This window comes from Sus scrofa, chromosome 17, assembly GCF_054392235.1.
Source record: "Sus scrofa isolate SSC_HxYL_T2T_F1_AM1 chromosome 17, Sscrofa_HxYL_maternal_Yorkshire_Landrace_v2.0, whole genome shotgun sequence".
In the NCBI taxonomy this organism is placed as follows: Eukaryota; Metazoa; Chordata; class Mammalia; order Artiodactyla; family Suidae; genus Sus; species Sus scrofa.
The window spans coordinates 68,267,002-68,294,501 of record NC_139399.1 but is presented as its reverse complement, the minus strand read 5'-3'; the positions used below and the strand labels follow the sequence as shown (position 1 = coordinate 68,294,501).

Genomic DNA, 27,500 nt, shown 5'->3' with positions numbered 1-27,500 from the left:
TTACAGAAGGAGAATTAAACCTACTATTGATTGTTTTCAGGATGATAAGACACCCTAGTTAATATGTTTTCCATAGGCAAAGGTCATTTTTTAGAAATTTACCAAGATACCTATGGAATCTGAGTAACACTGAACAGTTGGAGACCTCCACTGAGGAGCAAATGGGCACCACACCAACAACCTGTTCTATTTCCATCACTCTGGCTCCTTTCCCAGCATGAGTGAATTCTGGGGACAAAGGACCTGCCCCAGCTTGGGCCATGTTTCCAACACTGATCAAGAAAATATATTGGTCTGGGTTCGTTAGCACCATCCTGGCCGCCAGAAGCTTTGAATCCTGAGGGTCAGTTCAAGAGAGAAGAGTTTGGATAGATACTCCAAAAAAATGCCCACAGCAGACCAGACTCTGAGATTTTTATTCTGAGTCCTTTGTAAGGCTCCATACCTGCCCTGTTTCCTTTCCTTCCTTCCAGCCTCTCCTGCGACTGAGTTTATGATTTTCTACAGGAGAGTCAGAGCAGGGCTCATCAGCCTGGAGCCCTGGAACTGATGGTTATTAATTACGAATAAAACAATTATAAAAATATTCACAGCATACAGGGTAATATTTTTACACTGACATAATAAAAGGCTACTCCTAAAATTCACTTTACACATCAATATTTTTGCTTCCCTTTCACTGTTAAGTACCTTTTTCCCCCTTATCTTTAACCTCGACATTATTAAAACTGCACAAGGAATCTACTTAAAAAATCTCACAGTGGCATTTCTGCAGAAAAATGACCTTACCATTTTATAGGTGCAGCAATCATCTGGCAGGCTATAACAATTTTTTTCCTCCCCCAGTAAATCAACACTGTAGAAAATGCTTGTTTAAAACTCTTTATTCGATTGTCATTTGTGAGTGGGCCAGTGCTTCCAATCACACGGGATAAAGAGTGGCTAAACTGCAGACAATTTCCATGCTCAGGCATCTCACAAACCGTCTTTCATCTGGATCCCGCTTCACATTTCATTTCCAAGGTGAGCTGAAGCCTTCACCAGGTTCAGAACCACGTCTTCGGCGCTGAGGGATGTGAGAGATTCCACCAGCTAATGAACAGTTTAAAAGTTGACTGTGTGGCACGGCAGGCATAAATCAAAACTTTTTTCCAAATGATCTGTGTCCTGCTTGTTCTTTCCTCATATTGTTGAGTCCTTTCGTCCGTGTCAGAAACCTGCAAGTGATGGCCCTGCACCCACCCGCAGTGGGAGCGATGATGGGATGATGGTCCTGCTGGCGTCACGGCTGCTGCCGCTGCTGTGAAGTTCATGACGATGTGGTGCGGATGCGGGTGGAGAGGCTCATGATGATGATGACAGCGATGCGGTTGGTGAGGCTCATGACGATGATGACGGAGATGATGATGGAGAAGTTCACGATGATGACAGTGACGCGGGTGGTGATAGTGCAGATAAAACAAGTGACACCTGCATATTCAAAGCTGAATGTTTTCCTAGGTAACATGCTGGTCACGTGTTTCCTTTAGTCTCACGGCAGCCACATGAAATACATGCTCCTCTTACTACTACTACTACTAGTAGTAGTGCCTCCCTTGAGTAGATAAGACAGGAGGCTACACACACACACACACACACACGATATACACATACTCCACTTCAGGATGCGGAAATCCCGAGTGCGATCCTTCACCCAGACCGTTTACAGAGTTCATACTTGTCAGTCCTCAGTGTCATCTTTCTCTCTTTAGGAAGTGGGGGGACCTGATGGGGGCTATTTAACTTGCAAAAACACGGAGGGGAAAGAAGGATCACGCCAGTGTGGAGGTAGTTAGGCACAGAAGAGGCTGTTGTTAAGGAAACAAAAGCATCCTTTAAATGTCTCATAAAAATGCATCGTTATGGAAAACAAGCTCATCACTGCTTTTCTCCGTCGTTCAACATTAAATCATCACCGAACAAGTGGAGGGAGCCTTACTCTACCCTGGGTCCTTTGAGAGGCACGGTGGGTACCTCCGCTTCAAGCATCACCCCTGCCAGCACAGAAGCACATAAAAGTCACCTGACGTGGATAAGGGCAAACGCGGGCATAGCAGACTCCATCCACACCCGCAGCTGAGCGGTCCAGGGCAGACTCCAGGCCCTGCACGAGCTAAGGTCTGTCTTCTGGGATGGAAAAACGGAAAGGTGGGACCAGAAGGCTCAAAGAGGTGATCACAGAGCTTTCTGGCTCAGGTCACTGCCCGGCCACCCAACAACACACACCTGCCGCTTGTCATGGCTGAGCAGAAGTCAGGCGGGGAGCAGAGAGGAGGGTGGGGAGAGAGTGCTGGGGGCAACCTGCCCCTGGCTCCATGCGGCCGTCGGGGGCCTGGCTGTAGACCCTCGACGGTCTGTATCCCTCCTCCTCCCTTCTTCCTGAGCCAGTTAGGGTGGAGTTCTGTCTTAACCAGATCAACAGCCTCAGAAAAAGCTCTGTCATTGCAGAGGTGCTGTAAAAAATTCAGGATATGCATTTTTAATGTGGAACACATCTGGTTTTCCTTCTTCCTCAATGATTCTCTTAACTTTGGCTGGAAAAGGTTCTGCTCTGAAATAAATGCTACAGTAGACACTGGAGTGAAAAGATAAGCAGGTCCCACTCTCCAGCCTGTGTCCACTTGGAGGAGACCGATGGGCAGACAAGGAGCAGCGGTAATGCAGGGCTCGGGCACGAGCCGGTGCGGGCAGAGGAGATGGAGAGTCCCCAGCATGTGGGGGACCCCGAGGGAGCAGCCAGCCAGACCCAGAGTCCTCCAGAGTGAGTCTGATGCCCTCAGAACAAAGAGACCACACGGCACACCCCAAAGTTAACAGAAACTCTTTGCAGAGCAGCCTTGGATGCCACAGCATCCACAGGGGTAACTGGGAGCTCAAGCTGCAGGTACCTCAATCACGGGTGTTTGGCCAATCACATCACATCACAGCTCCTCCCCTGGGAACCTCACTGGCTCCAGGTCTGCGATTAATCACCTCATCACAGAGGCGTTTTCTGACAAGCCTTGAACACGGCATCCCCTGCACCCACACAGTCATGCTCAGTCCCCTGGCCCCACTCAGTTCTCTTCTCAGCATCCATCACACCGGCCCCGGGAGGTTCATCATTTACCATGTCTTCCCCTCTCCCGAATGTAAGCTCCTCGAGGGCCTGGCCTCCTCGAACGGGACGCGTGTCCACAGCTCCAAGAACCTGCCTGACGCCCGGTAGGCTTTCAGCAAACACGTGTTGAGTCAATAGGCTAATCCTAAAGAAAATGTGATTTATAAGCCCACCAACGACACGCAAATCCTAGCAACACAAGGGAAACAGCCAGCACGTCAACACCACCAAGGCAGCAACAGCGAATATCGTTAAGACGTGTCTCAATCAACATGATTCAAGTTCATAACTGTACCTGGTCTGCAGTCCGGGCCCCGGGCAGGTAAGAGCGTCCTGGTTTCCAGGCGAGCACAGGAAAGCCCATCATGAGGACCTGACTCGCTCAAGACGTCTGGAGACCTCCCCAGTCCTCGCAGGTGCAGCAGAGATGGCATTTCCTTCCGGGTTAGTTAATTCCAAAATACCAGCTGGCGGCTTTCCCTTCTCCACCTAGGGAGAGAAGATTTTAGGTAGCTTTAACAGATTCTCGTGATTTCCGGAGTGCTTCCAAGGGCACAATTGCTATTCTGTCTCCCTCCCTTCCTAAAAAAAAGGCCGCGAGGTTCCAGGTGTCCTAGAGGTTCTGGGGAGCACACCCCGGGGATCTCTGGAGGATCCCGACTCTCTCCACCAGGACCTGACACGGGAGCCCTGCTGAACGCTGGACTCTGCTGGAGGTGCTATTTCTGTGGGCAGTGGCTTTAATCGAGGCATCATTTCATATTTGTGATTTTTTAAAAGCGGACTGCATTTTGGGTGAAGATTTGATGGGACTGTCACTTGTGCCCTACAAACCCATCACGAAACACCCAGGCGTTCATTGCTTCCGACCTCTTTGGATACGGGGTTTCTGGAATGTTTCCCAGCAACAAATTCCCTAAAGATACCGGAAATGTTATTAAATTTTTCTCCTTTGATGCTGTACCTACTTAGGTTCTCATTTCTTCTTATAAAAAAAACAACTCATTATTTCCAACAGTGTTTGAAAGATGGAATTTCTGAGAAAGGCTTTTGTTTTGAGTTAGTTTCTGCCTTGAGGGGCGCGGAGGCGTTCCTTCTCAACCTTGGCTGTCCTGGCCTACATCAGCAGAGGTCAAGGTTCTTTCACACCCTTCTCCCACCCTGTTTCCTCTGCCTTCCCCCGACAGACAAGCACGAGCCTCCTGTTGGCCCTTGGCGCCCCGGTCTGCCAGGCTAAGGAATTTCTCAGGCCTTAATAGTTTTTTACTTCTCACCACTCAATTAACCTTTCATTGGTTAAGATTTTCTCACCCAATATTCCAGATTTACATTTCTCCCTAGAGAGCATGTAGGCACAGTGGTCCTAATGATATGACCATATGTTCAAAACAAATAGCTTATTAGAAGCATTGTTGCCTGAGAAACACGGGCCACTGTGTTTTCCACTCAATTATACTTTTCCATAAATATAACTTTTACTCGGTTTCCTCCTAGGCTTAATTAGAAAATAACCATCTAACTTGCCCTATGCATTTTCAGAGTCAACACCACAGACCATATAAAATATTTTCTTTTGGTATTCCATATTTTCCCCTGTCATTTGAGGATAGATTCCCTAGGCTAATGAGCACAATGCTTTACGATCCTTTAAAATACACTCACACACAAATATTGTTGTGAGAATGCAAAATGGTTCAGTCTCTCTGGAAAATACTCAGTAATTTCCTAAAAACTGACGTGCCGCTACCACACGCCCCAGCAGTTGCACTCCTGGACATTTTCCCCAGAAAAATGAAAACATGTATTCACGCAATATCCTGTACATGAATCTCCACAGAAGCTTTATCTGTAATGGCGAAAGAAAAAGTGGAAACAAATCCACGTGCCTTTCCGTGGATGAATGGTTAAACCAACAGGTGCATCCGCATCGCGGATACGGATGCGAGACCGCTTTCGGTGCAGCCTGAGGGGATCCTGGGGCCTGAATAAAAGCCAGTGCCGAAGGCTAGGACTCCACGGCTCCATTTATATCATGTTCTGGAGTCACAGCATTTAAATGTGGAGAAGGGATCGCGGGTTCCGGGGACAGGAAATGAGGAGGAGGCTTGAAAAGACACCAGGAGAGCTTCAGGTGCTGATGGAAACGTTCTGTATCTTGACCATGTCAATGCCAACATCCTGTTGGTGAGATCTGACTATAGTTTTGCAAGATGTTACTGATGGGCAGCAGAACATGGCACCCCAAAGTACACCACCTTGGCACAAGGGTTATGGTGAACTGAAGGCAACTGAGAAGAAGCAGATTCAGTCAAAGCTCCCGGTCCTCCTTCTGTTTGCCTAAAAGCAGCCGAATGTTGGGCAACTCGCCCCCCCACCCCCCGTCCCTGCAACAGAAAGGAGAAAAGGTCATTGCCAAGGACAACTGGCAAGTGCAGAGCCCCATCAGCCCAGGGAGAGACGGCAGCAGAGGCAGCTACGCAACCTGCATTACTGCATGGACCTTTTCTCCCGTTAGTTCCCACAATCTTCTACTTTTAGAAACTCAGATTCCTTTTCCCTTTGTCTTGACCCTTCTCTACCAAGAGTACCGGTCTTTTGCCAAGATGCTGTGGAAGCCCACGTTCTAACCACCCTTTCGAGACACTCGCCTCCATTACCCCCCGTGTCTGGGCTGCGCACCTGCAAACAAGTTTCTGCTTTTCTCTCGTTATTCTTTTGAGTCTAATGTGCAGAATCGCAGCCAATGCGCCCAAGATGGGTCAAGGAAGAGATACTTTCCTCCCGTTACCTTTAGGGAAAACTGGGCAAAGAGTGTGCAGCTTCTGTCTGCATTGCTTCTTACAATCATACGTGGATCCACAACTATCTCAGGATAAAAGCCTATTACAAATACATTCGCAAATTGTTTTCTCAGAGGAAATGGCCAAGTGTCCTGCCAGACAACAATGGAAAAGCCAAGCTACGAGGCTACATTGTACCACTTGGTTTTTAGGAATCGACACATTTGCCTCTAGGAGGCCTCCCAGAATGTGCCCTTAAAAGCAGTAAGTTCTGGCCAGAGATATAAATTTCTTTCTTGATAGCTCCAGTTCTCAGCTCTGCTCTGGGCCAAGTAACTGCTGAAGCGAATTCGAATTGGGGGTTAGTGTCTGCTCTGAAGGGTGCTCCCTCTCCCAGCTGCCATCTGCATTCCACTGGAAAGTCTGACGTCAACCCAAAGGAGGCAGCTCAAGCAGGTGGGAACATTTCTTCGATGCCCTCAAGCCCCGTATAGAGAATGTCCTGGCTACCAACCCACCCTCCCCATCTATCGTTGTCCTGTCTGAACCCAGGACTGGTCACCAGCACCCAAGGTCTGACGAGCCAGCCACCTAGCCGAGGGTGCTGCAGAGGGGCCGTGGGGATTGTTTTCTCCGAACGGGGGGCTCGCATTTCAGTCTGTATGGTAGCTTTTCTCCTGGTGAGGCTGCTGCCTTATTCCCACCTCATCCGCTGGGTGTTCGATATCGAGGATCAGGTTGGAAGCCGAAGCTTTGATTGTCTTTGATGTTTTCAAAGGCAGGAAAGGCTGTCATCTTTTCAAGTGGCACTCAACTCGAGGTAAAGAATGTTTCTGATTTCTAGAGTGTCTATCACAGGTAATTATACCCTGATTGACCTGTTTGCCATTAAAATGTCTCCTAACACTTGCTCTCACGTTGGGAAATGAAGACCTCATTTCCATTCTCCTCCAGTCTGCCTGCTTGGAGAGTTCACCCCCGTTCTAAACTTTAGGATGAAAAGCACCAGATGGCTGTGGCATATTTTTTTTTCCGCACAGATGACATTTTTCAAAATCAATATTTTAAACCCAACACAGAGAACACAGCATCTTGCCTTTATTTCAACACAGGTATGATAAATAGCCAATTTGCATAGCCACAGTGACAGGTGCTAAAGATACGAAGATAGAAAAAGACATGGATCTTGCCCACAAAGGGTTTGTAGTCTGGCGTGTGCAGTGGGGGGAAGCGGGGACCCCAAGGGTAAAGTTACAACACGTGCGCAACACTGGCCACGATGGCCGCACGGCCTTGACACTGAGGTGTCCTCTTGAAGCCTCATTCATGCAGGAGAATCACCCTCCTCTCAAACAGGAACTTGTCTTTGATTACGATTCAGGCTTTCCTCCCACATGTGCATGATTTTACTGCCATCCTCAGCCCGCTTCCCCATCGGGGCACTTCCTCATTAAATGCTGTTTTACTTTGGAGTTTTAAAATTCGGAATCGTGGAGTAGCTCACATGTACAAAGACTGGAGTTGGAACCAACGGTCACATTTAGATCTTGGAGGACAAAGCATGTTGCTAACTGGGTTACTCCTACCCTCTCAGCTGCTCAGCCCCTGGCCTTCTCTCTCCGGAAGGAAGCAGAGCTCTGAAATTCATCCTCACTTTCCTCATTGCGCTGCTTCTATTTTTACGCACAAGGATCTGAGACATAGAACTACTGCTACCTTGTATGTTTCATATGCAACTGAAGTGTGTCAGGCTGTGTGTATTCTTTGGAACCCTGCTTTTTCTCCCAAACCCCACGCTGATTTTGACGTTTTCTAGACGCGTGTCCACTGATGTGCTGAAGGTCTCTAAAGCGGAGGTCGGCACGCTTCCTCTTGAGGGAACAGAGAAATGGTTTAGGTTCGGGGGACCAGAGGGCGTTTGCTGATCTCTGCTCTGGAATAGTCCATTGTGGACCACAATCTGTGTCCATTTCCTTATTTTTTTAAATTACTCTCAATATTTTATCTATCTATTTATTTATTTTTTTTGTCTTTTTAGGCCACACCCGCGGCATATGGAGGTTTCCAGGCTAGGGGTCAAATCAGAGCTTTAGCCACCAGCCTACACCACAGCCACAGCAATGCCAGATCAGAGTCACGTCTGCAACCTACACCACAGCTCATGGCAACACCGGATCCTTAACCCACCGAGCGAGGCCAGGGATCGAACCCACAACCTCGTGGATACTCGTCGGCTTCGTTAACTGAACTCCTATGCTCAATATTTTATATCATAAAAAATGCAACACCAAATCTATGTATACACAGTCTCCTCATGCGCATGGAAGGGGGCTGAGGAAGGCATGTGGAATTTACGTGTCTGAGTTTCCCATCCCTGAAGTGTGGGAGCAGCCCCACCTGCAGCATTCCTCATGCAGGCAGAAAAATGAATTGTTGGCTTTAGGCTGGCCAGGGCAATCAGGGCAAGGAAGAGAAACATTTTCTAAAGATCCGCTGAGGTGTCAGAGGTAATTTGTAACCATAGTGATGGGAGGTTATTATGCTGAAGGATCTAATTCCTCAATCATTCCTTCAGTGAGAAGCTGCAAATGTAAAATCGTCCTTTCCTCACGTCTGAAAACTTCTCTTAAAAAATTTTTTTTGTGTCTTTTTAGGGCCGCACCCGCGGCACATGGAGGTTCCCAGGCTAGGTGTTGAATCGGAGCAGCAGCTGCCGGTCTACACCACAGCCATAGCAACAAGGGTTCTGAGCTGCATCTTCGACCTACACCACAGCTCATGGCCACACAGGATCCTTAACCCCATGAGCGAGACCTGGGATGGAACCTGCATCCTCAGGGGTATTAGTCAGGTTCATTACTGCTGAGCCATGATAGGAACTCCGCATCTGCGAACTTCTTTATCCAGCCTCACTCTCGAATAATCATATATCTGGGTATAGACTGCTGGCACTTATTGAGCAATCGGAAGCTTCCATTGTCTTTTCTTGTGCTCCGTGACAAAAAATCTAGTAACTAATTGTTACTTCCTTTAAAATATTTTCCCCTAAGATTACTTTTGCTATTTCCTCAGTTTCTTTGGTGTGCTGCTGTTTCAGCACAGTGAGATTCGTTGGGATTTATATTGTTTACGCTGTGGAGAGCTCATTGTTTCTGTTCAGTGTACAGATCTCCTGTTCTTCAGCGCTGGACATTTCAGAAGCACTCTCTCTCCGATTATTGCTTTGTCTGCAGTCTCTTTACTTCCACAGCTGGAAATCTGACTTTTTGGACCTACTCATTCTACCCTCCTGGTCTCATAACGTCTGCCTCTTATTTCGCATCTCTACAAATCCCTGAAGTGCATTCTGGGGGATTGTCTAATTTGGGTGGCTTATAAAGAAGGTGGAAATTAAATGCCAATAACAAGAAGGTGGGAGGCTTAGGAGGGGATGATCAGAGTTAAGGAATTGTGAGGTCTATCGTGATCTTTAAAAGGGTAATATATACACTGATTAATTTTAGACTTCGAAAGTTAAATACCTTACATTACCTTTTTATAAATTTTATTTTTAAAAAAATGTTTGGCTGTGCGTGAAGCATGCAGAAATTCCTTGGCCAGGGCTTGAGCCTGTGCCACAGCAGTGACCAGAGCTACAGCAGTGACAATGCTGTATCCTTAACCCGCTGCACCACCTGGGAATGCCACCTAATATTAACTTTTTAAGGGTTACCAATAAACAAACAGAAATAGAGGGCAAAACTTCAAATCTGATGAAAGGTTATAAAAACGAAGGCTATTCCATCAGCTATATCACAGGAAGGAGAAAAATCAAAATTCAATAAGACATTATGATTGTACAAACTCATCCAAATATTTTAAAAACCACGGGTAAGTAAAAACAGGTTATACTATTTATTAAAAGTAAAAAATTTTCAGACGGCATTTAAAAAAAAAAAGCCAATCACATGCTATTTATAAAAGATGATTTTAAAACTTTCAGGTCCCAAAAGATTCAAAGTAAAAGGATTTAAAAACATACCTCATATAGGAGTTCCCACTGTGGTGCAGTGGGTTAAGAACCTGACTGCAGCAGAGGCACAGGTCCAGTCCCTAGCCTGGTACAGCTTGGATTCAATCCCTGGCCTTGAAACTTTCATATATTGTAGGTGCGGCCATAAAAAATTAAAAGAAAATTTTAAACACATCATACAAATCCTAACCCAATGGAAAAACCAAGGTAGCTGAATAAACACGACACAAGGGGCTTTGGGGTGGAAGAGATCATTAGGGATGAAGAGGTTATTATGAAGTGAGAAATGAAATGATTCACCAGAAATAACATGCACGACGCGCACACACGAACTCTGAGTGCGTGTGCACCAGACAGCACAGCTTCAGAATCAATTGTCAAACACACGGAGAGAAAACCGAGAGGATGCCGAACTGGTAGCGACCCCGAGAAAAGCAACACGGGTGTGAACAAACGGCGGAGAGCACAGGGGAAGGGACTCGGGTGTGAACAAACAGCGGAGAGCACAGGGGAAGGCACACGGGTGTGAACAAACGGCGGAGAGCACAGGGGAAGGGACTCGGGTGTGAACAAACGGCGGAGAGCACAGGGGAAGGCACACGGGTGTGAACAAACGGCGGAGAGCACAGGGGAAGGCACACGGGTGTGAACAATCGGCGGGGAGCACAGGGGAAAGGAGGTAGAAAGGAAATGGAACCACACTCAGGGGACCCGGATCCACGAGCTCAAGTGAGTGTGTCTGTTGCAAGTGCCCTGTGTGTATGCCAAGACAGCGCAAGTTTTCACAGATACCAAAACCAACAGAGGGCAAACCCAGAGAACTGAAATAAGTTTGTGTGTGTTTTCACAGCTGGCAGGAAGTAGAGCTCAATGCAAAGTGACAGGTAAAATATTTAACACCGTGCTTGGCATATAAACGTGGATGGTTATTGTTGTAAATATTCTTTGTCAACAGCCCCATCGCACTGATCTTTCTAATTTCTCTACGTTTTCAGTGGCCTTTCTCGGCTTTTCAGAATAGGCAGATCAATTAATCAATCTATCAATGGGTCCGATGCTGTATGAACCGGAGTGTCCATCCGAGCGTTAGAAACTCAGAGGTCCTTTGTTTTATGTATCGAGACACCAGTAAGTAAGGGGTACTCTCTGCAGATTTGGAGGAGGCTCCCCCACACGGCTAGGCCTGCTGGGTTTCTCCACGTTCTTTCAGCCTCGCTGTGCATGTTCTGTTGGGGTTCTCCTTCCTGATCTCAGGCTAGAAAACCGAGGTGCCCGGGAGGCTGCCCGACAGGGAACTGGGCACAGCTGCTTCTCTGGTCTTGCTGACAGTGGTGTTTGAGACAGCTTTGCTTGTCCCGCTTTCTGTCTGGAAGGCCTTGTCCCCTGGTCCGTGAGCACGTATTCAGACTCCCTGGAGCACCGCTGTGAGTCCGGTAAGGACCCAGCTCTCCCCTCCTTCCACTTGGAGCTGACCTCCGACCAGGCGGCAGCCCGTCTCGAATGACGCAGCCCCACAGCACCTCCCCTCGGAACGGCCTGTCTTTCTTGGACAATATTGTGCTTCAGCACAGGAACCAGCAAATGCTGGATCTCACGTGATTTGGGGGGGAGCACCTCTTTCCACCCCACGTGGCTCTGTGCCTCCGTCTCTAGATACCAGGCTGTGGTCAGGCCCCCAGGCCCAGTATCCGCAGAAAGTCCTCAACCACGTGGCCTGTGGACTTCTCCTTTCTGATGCTACCATGTGCGCCTCTGCTAGGAGGTCCCCTCTCTCCTTCAGGAAATTCGGTTAGTGGGACAAGATACCTGGGATCAATTCCCGATTTTATCAAGACGCCTCCCTTTCATTTTCTGATTAGACACAAACCTGGACTGTAAAGCCAGACGAGGAGAGAGATCCAAGGTAAATTCCATTCCCATCATTTCAGTATTTTTGGTTTGAATAATGTAAACATCGTGTAGCTAAGAAGTAATCAATAAAGGTCTCTGAATACCATAGAGATTGTTCCTGGCAGCAGAAAAATACATTAGTTTTCCATTTCTATAAACTGAATGCTCATTTAGAAGAAAAATGAAGTGTTTACTCTGAAACTACATATCATTAGGCAGATATTTTTGGACATTTGAATCTAAGATATGTTTGTAAAAATTCTGTGCCCAGACGTAAACCCATATGGCATAATGGTTATTTGCTTTTGTCATGCCAATTCTGCAAAAGTCTTGCGTTTTCCTAGTCCCTTGAGTTTGGAATGGAGACTCCAGAGACTGCAAGGAAGTTCTCAATTTTTCATAAAATGAAAAAAAATCGGGAGTTCCCATCGTGGCTAAGTGGTTAACAAATCTGACTAGGAACCATGAGGTTATGGGTTTGATCCCTGGCCTTGCTCAGTGTTAAGGATCCGTCATTGATGTGAGCTGTGGTGTGGGTCACAGATGCGGCTCGGATCCCGTATTGCAGTGGCTGTGGCCGTGGCTGTGGTGTAGGCTGGCGGCCACAGCTCTGATTAGACCCCTAGCCTGGGAACCTCTCTAGGCCGCGGGTTTGGCCCTAGAAAAGACAAAAAAAAAAAAAAAAAAAAAAAAAAAAAAATCATTAAGTAGTAAAAGCAATAATGTGTAATTACAAGCTGTATTTTGAACAGAGTCAAGGCCAGGGCTTACAACTAGAAGCCATGTTGCCACAGCTGGGACAACACTGGGGACAGTTTTAATCGTCACAACACGGCGGAGGCATGACTGTCATTTCATGTGGAGGCCGGGGGGAGGCCGAACATTCTACAGGGCACAGAACAGCTCCTCCCCTCCAAGAGCCATCCAGCCCCGTCAGCCCGTGAGCAACAGCGTCAAGGCTGAAGAACCAAGAATAAGGAACAGCTGATCTGACTAGGTGTCCAGAGATGCCAGAAAGTACATACAATCTTTGAGAAACGACGTTCTCCTTCCTCCAAGGGAAGGCCTGTGCCTTTTTGATCTTACACGTCCCTGCAAGACAGGCCCCCAACTAAGGCATGTCTTAAAATCTTGCAGGGCGAGGAGGACTGGTCTGGCATTTGGAGAGCAGCTGTGGGTCTTAAAAAGGACACTGGATGTAGATGAAAATGTCTAGTTTCCAGGCAGCAGAGCTACCTGGCTGTGGAGAAAATTATTTCATCTCTTTAGGTCTCAGATTTGTCATCTATTGAAAGAGTTAATGACACCGACCAGACAGACGCATTTACAGGAAAAATCAGATCACAGTCGTGAGCGCATCGGGCACTCCCGACATGGCAGACACATTCTAAGGATGATTTTTACTTTATAATAATTCATATACTTTTTGTTTAGCCATAGACGGTTGTGCCTTCAAATACATTTTTTTTCAAGTGTAGCTTTTTTTTTTTTTTCTTTCCCTTATGGTGTACTAAAATAAAAAAAGCACAGTATAAATAACCCATATTCTCTCCTGGGAACTTTTATCCTGCCTTTATTTACCCATATTTGTTTTTCCTTATCCGTCCCCCCAAGTCACCTGCTGCTACTGCGAAGCAATTGAAATCAGAGCAAAGAAGAATCACTCAGCTAGCTACCCACCGCTGTAATCAAACCCTCTGAATGGCTCCATCGTTCATACCCAAGCCAGGAACGCACACGGTATCATCAAAAAAGCGAGCAAAGTTGAGCCAGGAGCTACCACTTCAATCATTGAAACTGCACCAGCACATTCTGTCTTCTTGGTAAGTAAAAGCTGGGTTTAATATTTTAAATGATAAAGAGGGAAAAAGGGATCGAGCGGCAATGAGAATGGACATTTACCTCCATAGGGAAAATTCTTCCTTAAAGCCCGGTGACAGAAATCAGGAAGCCAGGAGCGCTGGTCACTGGCTTCAAATATTAGGAATTGTTCATCTGGGGCTTCTGCCTCCCTTTCCGGCCCCAGGATGGCAAAGGGACGTTTCCCCACAACGAAGATGGGGAGACGTATGTGTTTATGGCGAGGGTGGGGACAGTTTGGAGTCATGCACTCTTGTAATTTCCACAAGGGCACTGAAGAGTGGATTTCATTGCCCCCACTTCACAGACGGAGAAGCCGAGGTGTAGACAGATTAAGTGCCCTGCATGAGGCCCCCACACCTGGGTGGCCGCTGAGTCCAGAAGCCGAGCCCAAATGCCAAGTTTTTAGACTATTTAATTTTGGCTTCATTTGTATCCAAAGTTTTAGCAGCTGACTATCTCTGTGACAACAGCTTAAGTTGTAGAAGCAGCTTTGATGACAATGACACAAGCTCAATGGAGAAACTCCCCCTGTGGGCCAAGCCTTCAACAAGTGTCGTGGTTTCCATGCTCAGGACAAAGGCAGGGAGGTCTGGGCCTCTCCCTTCTGCCCAAGCAAGGGCTGGGGACCCTGCCTTCAGGCCAGTTGTCAGACCTGTGTGGCTGGAACCCGGGTCTGTACAGCCTGTGGCTTCTGGGGACCTGTTCTCACAGGATGTCGCACAGAGAACCACCAGACGGGTCTATGTGGAGGGAGCGAGCAGTGGCCTCGGACGCAGCCCCCTCCCGCTCTCCTCGCTCGGGGTCCACCCAGAGGGATCTCGGACCCCCACAGCCAAGGGCCCCTGAGACCCAAGTGCAGAGGGTTCCCGGCCGAGCACCCAGCCCACTGGTCAGGCCCTCAGCCCAGCAAGGAAATGATGTGAAATCAGTGCTCAGTTTCCCTCTTTCCTTTTCCTTGTTTCAAGAAAATCGCTACATGATAAATGATCATACGATCTTGTTATTCTTAAAGATTTTCATTTTTTTCTTTTATGGATGATTTACAATGTTCTAGCCATTTCTGCTCTAGAGCAAAGGGACCCAGTCCTACACACGTACACACACGGAGATACCCAGACCTCCTCTCCTCACGTTATCCTCCATCCTGTTCCACCACAAGTGACAAGACTAGCTCTCTGTGCTAAAACAGGGTGAACAGCAGGAAAACGCCTAAAAAGAAATAAAACTATGTGTTTTCTTAAACTGGTAGAGAAAACTGGAATTTGGGAGACTTGGAATTAGAAAATGGGTGTGACCCCACACACAGATTTTTTTTCCCCCCTAATTTCATGGCCACACCAGTGGCATATGGGAGTTCCTGGGCCAGGGATTGAATCCGAGCTGCACCTGCGAGCTGTGCTGCAGCTGCAGCAACGCCTTTCAGGCCACGGTGTGGGGCCCGGGATCCACTCCATACCTGTGCAGCGACTTGAGCTGTGGCAGTCAGGTTCTTAACCCACTGTGCCACAGTGAGAACTCCTCCAAAGGATCTTTTTATGAGATGTGACCAGAAGGCCATGATTCTCCAGGCTGAGGCCAGGCCTGGCACATGCAGGACGTGGCATTGAGGGCGTCACACAGGGGCAGAGTCAACAGAGATCTGGTGCTTCCTTCCTCAGCCATCAAAGGGCAGAACCACTGTAACTATCTGCCTGCTGAACTCGTGCTTCAAGGGGTAAAATCGTTGGCACCGCCTTGTCCTGAGCCTGGAGGCTTCATCTAATCTGTGGGAGCAAATACTTAAATCTCAGAGTGAAGACTGACGGAGCCAAAGAGCCTTGACTTTGGTTTACATGTTCTTCTCTTTATTTGGCCAGAGTCTATTTTAAGAAAGGAGAAATAACAAAAGCGTTTGCAGCTTTCCAACCAGCTTTCTGAGACCTCGGTGTTGTTAATTGCCTACCGTATCTGTCATTTCTGCATTTTTTTTTTTCTGGTGTATTTAGATAAAACTCTATACGCTAGTTAATTAGAATGATTAAAGAAATCAGGCTGCTTCGGGTCACCCTGCTATTACATTAGACAGGAATTTGCCATGCGTGCAAAACGGACGTCCTGGCTCTTCCAATTGGTGGCCAGATAACATGTCCCAATTTTTGCAACCGTGGTTGAGTTAACAGGCTGAAGAATTGTACTTCAGGTGTGAAATAGAGGCTGTGTTCTCTAACACCAGCCCTGGAAAACTACATAAATGCATTAGGGCAGGCAATTTGGGGCATGTTTGTACAACCTCCCAGAGGTGGGGTGACACCTACAGAGAAGAGAGTCTGGACGGGTGTGCTGGCCATCTAGCCTGTGCCGTTAACCTGGGTTACGTTACGCTCTGCCCGTTTCCACCCAGAGCTGGCTTCACCTGGACTTGGCTTTGGTCCTCTGCACACGGAGACTCCATCTGGCCAGCATCGCGGGGTGTCTGGACCGGAATGCGTGGTGATGGGCACCGGCCTGCCTGTGCACCCAGCAAGCGCCAGCTCTGGGCTAAGGGCGACCCTGGGATCCTGGTTCGACCCTCACATGTTGTTATCTTCGGACTGCAGAGTTGGACTTGGAGGTTCGGGGACTCGGGCTGCCCTTCTGACGTCACCCAGTCCAGGAAGCGTTTGACTGCTTGCTTGAACCCAGTGTTCTTGTCCCCGAGCCCTTGGCTAAGGGCTCGGGCTTTGCTGTCAGACAGTCTGGGACAAATCCCGCTTTCCCCACTAACCCGTTAAAGGGCCCTCGACACCGTCGTACCCTCTCTGCACCCCAGCTTTCCTGCCTGTGGGGGGATAAGCCCTCGGTTGAGACCGAGCGTGTGGCGGCTGTGCCCGCTCTGAGGAGCCCCCCCTTTTTCCCAGCATCCTCTCCTTCCCGGCTCGCCCGGGCCCTTCGGGGACCAGGAAGGAGCAGGGAGTTCCTGCCGTGGGATCTGACTGCTTAGAGGCACAGGATTCAGAGACTTGGGAGAGCTTCAACGATGATCTGAAAGGGACGGAGGACACGGGGGTGACCACGGGTGGCAGACCGTCTCCCACGGCTCTGCTCCGTCCCCTGGCCCTGTCACCTGCGCACTTCTGGGCCGAGGGAGGGCACGCGGTCCTCGAGATCCTCCCACGAAGGGCCAGGAAGCGAAGCAGGACCGAGGTTCGCCAAGGGGCGGACTTAGGGTCTTAGGGCCGGAAAGGAGCTGGCCTTAGGGGGCATGTGACCCGCCCCCACGTGCACGCACAGGGGCGCAGCCACACGGCTTGGACACTCGTGTTGCGCACACAGGCTGATCCATGGGCACCCGGCTGCGTCCGCTTCCGCCCGGATTCCTCGGAGGCGGGCTGGCCGCTCCTGGGACCGTCTCTCTGCAGAGGGAGACGAGGCGGTGAGACGCGCGGCCCGGGGCTCGGCCTCGCAGCCAACCGGCTGGACGGCCCTGGGTCCCGTGACTCTCAGAGAGGTGGTTTCCCAGCCTGAGAGGAGCTGCTCCGAGGGCTGCACGGGCGCCCGAGGCCGCGGGCGGTGACCCAGCACTTACAGTTCGCTGTGCCCTCCGGGCCTGGACGCTTCCTTCGCACTCGCTCTGCAGGCAGTGCGTCCTCAAGCCCCACGACGGGGCCGGCACCCCCATTTTACAGAAAGTAACACCTGCTCGATGAAGATTTACATTTATAGTAATGATGATGATTTTCGTGACACAAAGGGAGGATCTGGGGCAGCTTTATTGCCCAGAGAAAAACATTCAGTGGGTTTTAGTCAGCTAGGCGATGCCTCAGGTAATCACCAACCCATTGTCACTGTGGTAGCTGTCCCTCCTCGGGGACACCTGCGTCCTGAGTTAGCAGAGCAAGGGCTCTTTTTGTGTTTATAAAAATACACGTGCCGTATCCTGGCATCTGGTCTGGCCGCGGGGCTTTCCAACCTTGGTTCTCGAAAACCCGGCAGCTCTCCGTGGTGACGGGCTGGCTTGAGCTCTGCACATGTTGGGCAGCTCCCCGAAGTCCATCCACTAAACGCCAAGAGCCACAACCCAAATGCCTCTCAACATTGTCCGACGTCCCCAGGCAGGGTAAACGTACCTGAGAACCGCCGCCTGCCATCAATGATTACAAATTTAGAAGGTGTGAAGTCTGAATGCTGCCACAGATTTAGGGGAGTTTTGTCTGTTTTCAATTAAGTTTCTTTATCCCAACAAAGAGGCGTTATCGCCATATCTAAAATGACTTCTTAAAAACTTGTGCTTTCCTCTCGTTCATTTGACTCCTTTGAATGTGATGTCTCCGATGTTCACAGGGATTGGGTCGGGAAGGACGCAGTAATTCCTCGAGGCCCTCAAATCCTTGGTGAACTGCTGAGAACACCTTGGCTCTGAGGATGGAGCCAGGCCAGTCCGTCTCACCTCGGGCAGACAGATGTTACCCCTGATTACATCTGAAGAAGAAAGAATCTGATTATCTGCATGGAGTGAGTGTAGCATAGATAATCTCACCCTCTCAAATGGAAGCATCGCTGCCCTACGGAAGAAGAGGAAGAGTGTTTGCCGAAGCAGGGCTGTGTGACAGAAATTAATGATGCTGCCTGAGTAGGTGGCTGGTTACATTTTTTCCAGCTTCAGTGCATGACCCCAGGGGCAGCCGGCCAGTCCCCACCTCGGCCCCACGACAGCAGACTTCGCACAGCTGATGAGATGGAGATGCAGGCACCTGGTCCATCTGCCGGCTGCTGGCCACTGAACATTCACCTGTGCTCAGAAAGGGCTTGCGAAGTACCTGGGAGGCTGCCAGAGGGGGATGCGGGTGCTTCGACAGAACGCCCACACCCGTGTATCCTGCTCATTTTCTCCCACTGACCTCATTTGTGTGACATTTTCTCTGCAGATGCATCCGGAGCCCGTGAAAGACAATTATAGTCTGGTCCCTGGTAGGGAACACACCGGAGAAGGCTCAGGGTTGGCAGAAATAAGTCAGCTTGACCTGGAAGAGTGAATGGAAGCTTTTTCCCGCTGATGAGCAGAGTGCTGCAGAAAATGAGCATCTAAATCACAAGAGCGCCTGGCACTGTCCTGGGCACACAGAAGTAAAGCCTGCGGAGTGAATGAATGAATGAATGAGAGAGAGAGTTAATCAGTAAATCGCCTGTGATATTCTTTGAAAGGGAATCCCTCTCATAAAAATAAAGATGATGACAACGAGAATAAATGTAACATTTACCACAGGCTGAGCACCATTGCAAATGCTGTATATAACTCATTTAATTCTCACAGTAACCCTATGAGCCAAGGGCTCTCATTGTCCCATTTTGCGGATGGGACAACTGAGACACAGAGAGGTCGAGTCACTCGTCCAAGGTCACAGGGCTGGTCTCTGGCGGCTGTGCGCGCAGGCGCACTCGACTGCATTTCCCCTGTGCTGTCGGATGCGTTGCTCCATTGAGAGTTTGTGTTCTACATAAACAGAGACCGAACAGGGTTTCTGACGAGCGAGCCCTCCGTCTGGTTTATCACGATGAGGTCGGGAAGCAGAGCGAGGAGAAGCCAAGCACTCGTTCAACCCCCTCTGGAAACTCATTTGGGAAAAAGCAAAATGTGAGTGAACCGGCAACTGGAGTTCAACGGGCTCAAATCCCGGTGGCGAGAGCCAGCGTCTGCAAATCCCTGGGTCAGGAGATGAGGGTGCTTTCCACAGAGGGCGCCACCCCGATTCAGAAGCCGTGGCGGGATCGCACGTTGAGGAGCTGGCTCAAGACTAAAGCCGGCTTCTGGGGGAGCTCCCCCTCGGCTCCAGCTGGGCTGCGCTAGTTGCTCTAGAGACGCCCAGGTGAGGTATCCTTGTGAGCACAATGGGAGACGCATGAGGCAGGATCTTTATTACAAGTTTAGGGCTTCCGTCTGTGAAAAGGAAATCAACCATCTCCATAAAAGTTAATCTGTGATTAAGGGGAAAAAAAAGTCAGTATGTTTATAATTATCTGAGATTTAGGAATGAAAAATAGAGGTCTTCTTTATTTAGCTCTTTCTCCTTAAATAATGCAGCAAGGGGAGAGATTTTTGTGGGAATATGTAATTTCACATAATTGGCTAAGGGAATTAGGACGCTGCAGCCACTCTACTTAATGACTGCCTTCTGGAGAGAGACGAGGCCTCGTGGTCGAGCCAGGCTGAGGGTTCCCAGAGCCCAGTGGGAAAACAGGCAGGAGCAAATGCTGGGGACCAAGGGCACAAATGGGAAATGCCTCATAAATTCAAACCGGAGACGGGGGCTGAGCAGCACGGCGGCACTCAGAGCAGGCATCAGGCTGTAGTCTCGCTGCTGGGAGTCTCTAACGTCAGGGAGGGAGACGACTCTCTCCTGAAAGGCTCCCCCCGTTGCCTGATTAGGCCAGGCCCACTCAGTTACTGTTTGAATAACTCATAGAGACCTTTGCTGCATCCTAAAATCCTTTCACCTTTGTCATGTGACGTAATGTGGCTGCCAGAGTGACCTCCCATCCCCTTTGCCACATCCCACTGGCCAGCAGCAAGTCATGGGTTCTGGAAGCAACCTAAATGTTTATTGACAGAGGAATGGATATAGAAGATGTGGTACATATATACAATAGACTATTACTCAACCATAAAAGAGAATGAAATAATGCCATTTGCAGCAACATGGATGGACCTAAAGATTTTCATACTAAGTGAAGTCAGAGAAAGACAAATATTATATGATATTACTTACATGTGGAATTTAAAAAATAGTACCAATGAACTTATTTATGAAACAAACAGACTCACAGACTTTGAAAACAAACTTACAGTTACCAAAGGGGAAAGAAGGGGAGAGAGAAATTGAAAATTTGGATTAACATCTACCCGCTACTACATACAAAACAGATAACCAACAAGGACCTACTATATGGCACAGGGAACTCTCCTCAATATTCTGTAGTAACCCATATGGGAAAAAAATCCTGAAAAAAATGGATATGTGCATATGCATAACCGAGTCATTCTGCTGTACACCTGAAACTAACACAACATTGTAAACCAACTATACTCTGATATACTAGAAAATGAAATTAAACTGAAAAGTAAATAAATGACACACATAAACACACAGTCAGAAGAAAGGAAGAGGACTGTACCAGGCACGAGGCAGTGGGTGTGTCTGCCAGGCCCTGGGCCCCAGATGGTCCTTCTGATCTGGCTCACTGCGACACTGCAAGGACGGCGTCCCAGGCCAGGTGACTCCTCCTATGACAGCGAGCCCCGGGTGCCTCTCCACCACACACTCATTTACTCCTTCATTTTCCACAGGTGACCATGTGCCCATAAGGTGTCAGTCTACACTGGCGTAGGACGCAAAGGTGGAGGGATCAAGGCACTGGCCCCCAGGTGGCTCATGGTTGAGTTTGGGGAGGGAGTCCCAATCCTGCCTGCAGCAGAAGTCCTTAAGTTTCAGTGGGAGTTTCCCAACTTGGACTGGCTCATGGAAAAGCAAGATATTTGTTCTCATTACTCAGAAATTGAGGATGAACTGTCATCAGGCACAGCTGGATCCAGCACTTTCTGTCTTAAAAAATAATCAGTAAACAAGCCCTTCTCAGTTCCTGTTCTACTCTAAGGCTGAGTCTCCTCTGTCCTAGGACCTTCGTGAACACCACACAAAGTCTGTAATACTTTTCAACAGCCTGACTTCCAAAACAGAAATGGTAACATGCTCACCCACGGTTTCATGACCAGAGGACAAAACTCACCAACTGCCCAGCAGGGAACACGTGATTCTTGCTGGCCCCCTCACCACCTCACCTCAGCCAAGTTGGTATTTTATACTCTGTCACTTGCAACACTCCATTTCAAGGTACCAACTTATATCTCAGCATTTTTACAGACAGAAAACCAATTAGATGTATTAGTGCCGTGACTAGAAATACATGCTTCAGGCATGGCTAGATCTAGGTGTTCCCATGTTGTCCCTGAGGCTCTATTTCTCTCTCTGTCTCTGCTGTTTTCCTCTGTACATAATCCTTTTCCCTCTTCCAAATAGGTTTTCTCCACATGGCAAGGGAAAATGGCTGTGAGACACTGGATAAAGGCCAAGGCTAGGGCGAGACAGGTGAGGTGTCTCAGGCTCAAATTTAAGGAAGGGCCCACTCTCAGGGTTCTGCAAGACTAACCACCCCACACTTTGTGCCCCAGCTGCCCCCTTCCCTCACCCCAGACCCCAGACCCCTGCGCACGGCCCACCAGCTCAGCAGTCCTGGCAGAAAGAGCTCTTCCTTCTCACAGTTTTCAGAGACTGTAAACCAGTTCCAGAAACAAGCTTCATCGGCCCAGCTTGGCCATGTGCTCCTTTCTGGACCATTCCTTGCTGTTCTGAGGATGGAGGACCACTGACCAGAGTGGACCCCAGGGCCTGGGGCGCCAGAGACTGATTCACAGTCCCTCAAGGATCAAATGGAACCGGGGAGGAGCAGCACCTGAAGATGCCAGCTGGGCAGGTAAACAAACCCCCAAACCCAGGAGCGCCTAATACTCATGACCTCTGAGACTCCACGGGGCTGTGTGCACACACGGCTGGCCCTCGGTCACACTCTGGGCTCTGTGAGTGCCTGTCGGTACTTTACGCCCCCACTCTGCCCAACATGGAGCCCTGGCACAAAGCAGGTGCCCGAGACACGTTTCTACGATTTTCCAGTTTCGCCCTGGCATTGCTAACAAGGCTGCTTCTTTCTCTGCCTGTCAGGAAACCCTGATGATACGTAGCTGGGGTTTGGTTGTGTGCCTCCCGTTAGAGACGCGCGGTATGGAGAGAGGTGTCAGGGATTCCAGAACTTGTGTTCCTCGGGGACAACTTTCTGGGGACACGTGCGGATGCAGAACCACGCCTCTCACTGCAGCCTCGGAGAGCCGCGTGCCGGCCGGGAAATGCAGGATTCGGCCTTTCTGTGTGGGATCAACGATGCCACCCCTACAGCCTGCGGCATCTCCTCTTTCCAGCCAACGGGAAAACTCGGAGAACGCGGCAGAGGGCGGGCAGCTGGCCTGGGCATCCCCTCCTGAGCCTTCAGGTAAACGGGGAGGAAATGTCACCACTGCCACGACCCCGGCTGCGGCAGGCGAGGCCTGGCCTGTGTCCTGGGGGCGGCTCTCCTTCCTAACGATGCCACAGTCAGAGCTCAACACGGGGCAGGGCTTGGCGGTGGATGCGAGCTCAGAGGCAGCAGGGCGGTGGAGGTGGGGTAGTGGCTGGCAGGTGTGCCTTTTATAAACCAGGGTGGGAGGATGCTTCTTGGGGAAAAAATGAGAGTCAGAGGGGTGAGTGCTCTCCACTCCTGACACAAGGCGTGAGCACCGGATGGGCTGGGCCCCCTGCCAAATGCGGAAGGCCAGTCGAGGCCCGACTATTAAAACACCCAAAGGCTGACAGCCCCTTAGAATAAACAAGTTGACGGCTTGCATTTTCGACGCACACCCTCAGGGTCACGGCTCCCAATCTGGGGGACACGGAGGGGCTTGTAGAGGCAGCAGGGAGCAGGCAAGGCCAGGGAGACTCTGGAGGCAGAGACGGCTCCGAGGCTGATGGAATATTCCAGGCCCTGCACGCCCCAGGGAGGGATGGAGAGGAAGGACCGGATGGTGCCGTCTGGCCTTCAATGTCCTAGACGTTGTTCTTCCATCTCAGAAATTCAGCTTGAATGCGCCCTTTCTTCTCAATTGTTTGAAACTTGGATAAAGTTCTCACTTGTCCTGACTTCCTCACGTATGGCTCCTGCACACAGTGGAGCGTCTCTTTTCTGCAGGATGAGGCTGCTGCCGGCTGTGTTTGCTGGTACGACAGGGGGTGTTTCGAGGGTTCATTACCAAAGAGGTGCCTTGCTCTAAAAAGTCCAGGAAAAGCGGGTTAAATGAAGCAAAACCAGTGTCTCTCCTTCAGGACTTGTCAGGGCCTTTATAGGTCACCAGGCACCTGAACCTTTGAGAAGGGAGGGGCACCCAGGTGTCTGCTTTAATGACAGAACAGTTCTTTCACAGAACAGCCCATGAGACTTGGCAAGATGTTGGTTCATTTTTATTTTTTACTTTTTTATGGCTGCACCTATGGCACATGGAAGTTCCCGGGCTGGCAGCTGAACCAGAGCTGCAGCTGCTGGCCTACACCACAGCCACAGCAACACAAGATCCAAGCCGCATCTGAAACCTACACTGCATCTTGCAGCCATGCTGGATCCTTAACCAACTAAGCGAGGCCAGGGACCAAACCTGCATCCTCATGGACACTATGTCAGGTTCTTAACCTGCCGAGCCACAATGGGAACTCCAAGATGCTCTTTTTGACATTTCAAACTGGATGACTAAGAGGCTGCAGCCGAGGGCGTCCGTAGGGACCTCAGAGTGTGAAGACAGGTGGATCCAATGGCGGAATCCCTTCAGTTCACAGATTCCTGCTTTTCTCTGCAGATGTAGCATCATCCAACTCGCAGCTGACAGCCCGGCCTCGCCTCATCAATAAGCTCATTGGCACTAAGTCAAACAAAAACATCAGGATTTTCCAAGTATTTCTGGCCTGAGCTAAAGATATGACGTTGTTGCCTCCTTTTAAGTAAAGACAGTTGGATCCCCTTGCAGAGGTGATTGCAGGGAAGTCGCCTTCCGGCCCTCCTCTTGGTGGGGTGGAGGTGACCATCAGTCTTTCTCCAGCAGTCACTGCTTTGGCTAACTTTTAAAATTGATGACTGCTTTTTCCACAATCAGGGTCTACTTCTTAAATCAGACCAAGTCTTAATTTTGAAGAAAGGGAACATGGTGCTGCTTCTCTTATTCGCGAGACTGAGCATGAACGTGACGGCTTGGCTCGGGTCTGTTGAGCGAAGACACTGGATAAAACGGGGGCTGCCCGTGTCCTTGGAGCCCGGGACTGGGCGTGATGCAGACGGCCATCCGGGCTCCAGAGCAGCCCCTGGGCCGGGAGGCGCCCCGACTCTTCCCGCGACAGTGGCATCATCGTGAGCAGCTGTCACGAAGCGCAGACTGTCCCGCGACGCCTCGGTGCCCACTGAATTTTGTTCAGATGTTATAAAGGAGCTGCTGTCCAAGGAGGGCTGACGGAGGGGCCTGCCTGTTTCTGAAGAGTTTCCAGCTCATTCGCTCATTCCTGCAGGCTGACCCGACCAGGCCCTGGGCTCCACCCCGTGAGGAGGGCGACAGACAGAGGGGCCCTGGTCTCCTGGGACTCTGAGGCCAGTGGGGAAGCCAGGCCATCCAGGAATTACAGTCACACAGGCCTGTGCGCGGAGAGCCTTGCGAGGGAGGTGGAGGACGAGCAGGGCGCCCTCGGCCAGTGGCCAGGACCCACGTGGAGGTCTGCAGGCACCAAAGGAAGGCGCTGCCATTAGTCCTGGACAAACGGGGCTCCCCTGGGTCCCCCCCTGCACCCACCTGTAGGGTCCTCCCGACGGGCAGCCACTGGGCTGGGGGCCTGGCCTGTCCACCCTGAGGGTGACGCCACCAGGGAGCCATCGCCAGCTTCCTCAGCCCTGTCATTTGGAGACACTGGTGCAGGAAGGAGGGCTGCCCCTGACTCTCCCACGTGCACACTGCCTCCCAGAGCCTTTCTTTCCTGAGCATCCACGCATCTCAGAGCTGCCAGACGGTAAATGACAGCGCTGGATGCTGACTGCCGGCACCCTATTCCCTCCCTGTTCCGCCTGCATTTTCTCACCCTGTCCCTGAACCAGCTTCACACGGTTCTGGCACACCCCCGTTTCACAGAAGGGGAGACTGAGGTGTCCGTGCGTGGCGTGCCGGGCGGGGGGGCCGAGGCAGCCCGGCTCTGAGCCCGCGGGCTCGGCCGTCACAGCACTGCTTCTCACCTTGAGGGGTATCCTTGCACCATCGAACCTTGAACCTGCGCTAATTCCTCCTCCGTAAGAAGATCCTCCCTGGCAAAGCCGGTGGGACCGGCTCGGGGAGGCTCCCGCCCCAGCCCCCGCTTCCCTGGCTGAGTCGTGCCTTCTGCCCCGTCCTCCGAGCCAGGCCCATCCCGCCCCCTCCCCTCGAGGCTCACAAGGTGAATCCCAATGGGGACCAGCAGTGCCACCGGGGAGCAGAGCAGACGCACCCGAAGGTGACATGGAGCGACTGACGGTGAGGGTGCTACGGGCGGCGTGAGGAGGGTGGTCGGTGGGGCAAAGCCACCCCCCGTCCTAGTCCCTTGCTACCTGTGCGACAGGGGCCAGGAAAGCTGTGGCTTCCTGTTTTTCTAGGTAAGCTACAAACCCAGATTCTCATGTGAAATATTTTCTTCAAAAATACTACAAATAAATGACAAACGCGACTGGCCTGGCACCACGCAGGCCAGGACAATCGGATCTGGGGGCCTTTTTCGGCCCAGCTGCTCCCGCAGGACCCCTGGCCTCACGTCCTCATACCAAGCCCAGCAAGAGGCCGGGCCTGCATCACCCGGGGCCAAAGGTGGCTGGGATGTGTCACAAGAAAGAGGCCTCCGGCTTTGACCAGGCCCCGAAGGCCAGCATGGGCAGCCTATTTTTAGGTGGCCGCTCTGTTTCTCTACCGCCGGGGACCTGACTAAATGAGCTCTGCTGTTTCTGCTGCAGGAGACCCGTCAGCCACAAGGTCAGAGTCCGCGGCGGGTCACAGGGGTTACCGTGTCTCACTCAGGCCGGTCCCCCATCCATAGCAGAGCTTCCACAACGTTCCCCCGCCCCAGGAAACCTGAGGGGTCTCCGGCGGGTTGGTGAGCCATGTGCTCCGGCAGGAAGGCGCTGGGCGCTACCCCCTCCCCGCCGCCCCCACCCCCGTCTCGCTGCCCCCCCGCCCCGTCTCGCTCTCCATCTTTTATTTTTGTCCCGATTTCCAGAACACATTTTTCTCTTCGTGGTTCGTCTCTCCTCTGTAATGAAAAAGCAACAGTAGCAGTAGGTCGCCTGTGATATAAGCTTGTTTTGTTTTCAGCCTTTTTATTATTTAACCTGCACCCACAGGGGGGTAAACCGATACCCCCCTCCCCATGGAAGAAGCAGACAAACCCACGGAAAAGGCCAGGGGATTGTGCAGAGATTCCCGGGAAGGATTTGCCTGGCCGGGAAGATTTAATTTGCCAGACTGCTGGGTCCGTCGAAACTTTCCGCGGTAACCGCCGGGGTCTCGGTAAAGCCGAGCCAGCAGAGGAGGAAAATGAGACCCTGGATCAATGTCTCTGTTTGGAGACCTTAACTTATGTTCGGTTGGAAAAAAAGGATAGAAACCCAACCAGCCAACTGTGCTTGTCATGGCAGATTAGCCCAAGAAACCCAGGCACTGGTTTGTGACATCTTCCAGGAAAAAGCAGGGGTGCCTGGGGCCCTGCCATGGGGCTTTGGAAAGGACCCTGGTGGCTCTCTTTTTATCTTCTGGTGGCCTCAGCTGCAAACTCACGCCTCTGTCCCGTGCCGAGCCCCTGAAGGGAAGTCAGGATGCCTTGGGCAGGACGCCTGAGAGATCAAGGGGTCGAGGGCGGCCGGCCCTGCCTTGCTGGTGTGAATTGACCTCGTGCGGCCGGTGGGGACGAGAGATGGGCGTAGAGACCAGAAATGTCCCAAGTCTGCCCTGACCATTCTGGGAGTGGTTCCCTGAAGCTGGACTGGGGCTTCGGTACCGAAGGATGTGTGCCACCTGCCTGGCCAGGCTATGGCCACCACTGCCCACCCCACCGTGCAGGCACCGCCCGAGGATGCCCCTAGGGACTGAAAGGAAAGGCAGGGCACTGGAGATGGGGTGGAAAGAGATGGACTGACGTGGGACGGACCTGCACGTCCTTCGGCTGAGACACAG

General features: G+C 50.7%; 1 long non-coding RNA gene across 8 annotated transcripts in view; it reads right to left on the bottom strand.

Annotated features, from left to right (window-relative positions):
* LOC102161661 (uncharacterized) overlaps positions 1–27,500 on the bottom strand; it is a 509,074-nt gene that overhangs the window by 127,173 nt on the left and 354,401 nt on the right. For 5 of the 8 annotated variants that reach the window (XR_014832667.1, XR_014832665.1, XR_014832663.1 and 2 more), the window contains one exon: positions 3,435–3,628. This is a non-coding gene — a long non-coding RNA (uncharacterized LOC102161661). Of the gene's footprint in view, positions 1–3,434; positions 3,629–15,506; positions 19,578–27,500 lie in introns of those variants that run through there. The other 3 variants (XR_014832661.1, XR_014832662.1, XR_014832666.1) reach the window with 1 other exon arrangement.